Source organism: Crocuta crocuta, unplaced genomic scaffold, assembly GCF_008692635.1.
Source record: "Crocuta crocuta isolate KB4526 unplaced genomic scaffold, BGI_CrCroc_1.0 scaffold415, whole genome shotgun sequence".
In the NCBI taxonomy this organism is placed as follows: Eukaryota; Metazoa; Chordata; class Mammalia; order Carnivora; family Hyaenidae; genus Crocuta; species Crocuta crocuta.
In genome coordinates, this window is record NW_027531525.1 from 1,529,329 (window position 1) to 1,530,946 (window position 1,618).

Here is a 1,618-nt window from a genome sequence, read left to right on the forward strand (position 1 = left end):
CGCCCCCCCCCCCCCCGCCCCCCCCCACCTCAGGGTATTTTTCTAAATGTCTGTTTTCGTGTCTATAAATGGAAGGCTTCTCCCGATCCCTGCTATTAATGTGTCAGCTCCACTCTTCTGCCTCAAGAGGTTCTTTCCCTTCTCCCTCCTCTTACGTTGCCATTAACGTTTGAACAGTAACTTGACTATTTTAGAAGCCGTGGAGTTTCATCCTGCTTGGTGTGAATTAGGGGTCCTATTGTCCTTGTTTCTTATTTCCTCTGCTGTCCCATTTTATTACTGCTCAGGCCTCTTCTGCTCAGAAGAGGCGGTAGTGAACTTCGGGGGCTACGAGAACTAACTACGCACCTGTACACCCTTCTGACTCTATTTGAAACTAACATGGTGCCTGAGAAATCTGCTTATACAAGAAACAGTTCAGAGCTTCCTTCTCTGTCTCCGAGCGTCCTATGTTTTGCCATCAAAATACCTGGAAGAAGGGGCGCCTGGGAGACTCAGTGGGTTAAGCGTCTTACTTTGTCTCAGGTCATGATCTCATGGTCCATGGGTTCAAGCCCCGCGTCGGGCTCTGTACTGACGGCTCGGAGCCTGGAGCCTGCTTCGGATTCTGTGTCTCCCTATCTCTCTGCCCCTACCCCACTTGTGCATCCCCCCCTCAAAAATAAATAAACATTTTTAAAAAACACCTGGAGATGATGAGCACCGGGTGATGTATGTGACTATTGAATCACTGTATTGTACACTGGAAACATAACTCTGTATGTTAACTCTACTGGGATTAAAATAGTAATAATGTAAAGGACCTAGAGCATCCTTGCCCCAAAAATGTTTTGTTTTCCCCCGTAAGACCCCTCCTTCAACCTTCATCATTCTACTGCTTGTCTGGAGAAAACCTGGCTGCAACCTTGCAGGCACAGCCAATCGGTGGTCTTCAGTTTCAGTGAGGGGTTCAGGGAGCAGGTGGGAGGAGGAGGCTTCCCAGTCCTGTTGCCTTCCGACCCCCCTCCCCCATCCCGGGAGGACCTGGCAGTCAGCATGTCGCTCTGGGGATGGCCTTTGGTTTAACGTTCCCCGTCCATCTTTCGTGTTGACCCAGAAACTGTGCTGAGGCCACGGGGAGACGCTCCGGGGAGAATTCCCAGTGCTGACACCCACTCCCGTTATCCCCCTACACACACCATGGCTGCCTGTGACCACACCCACACGCACGCGCACGCGCCCACACCCACATTTGCGATTTTGGATGCTCCCGGCTGGATTCTCTTCCTTCCGACGCCCCATCCCTCATCGCTGCCAATCTAAGAAGCGTTTCTTCCCAAAACAATGGCCACAGATACGTTTCTATAATACTTCACATGTTGCTCTCAGTTTGGGGCAGTTGAAGAGAAGCGTGGAGCAGAGGTGGGGGTAAGTGTTGGACTTATTCCTCCTTGTGCTCTGGGGAGCAGCTCTGGCCTAAGGCTGGCTGGGCTGGCAGGTAAAGAAGCTTCAAGCTGTGGGCGTAATGAGGGTGCAGATAGCGGGGTGCAGGCGCCTTGCAGTCAGGCCTCGGCACCCGAATGAGCCCTGAGGTTCCCCCCCCCCCCCCCCCCCCCCCCCCCCCACCGCACACAGCCCG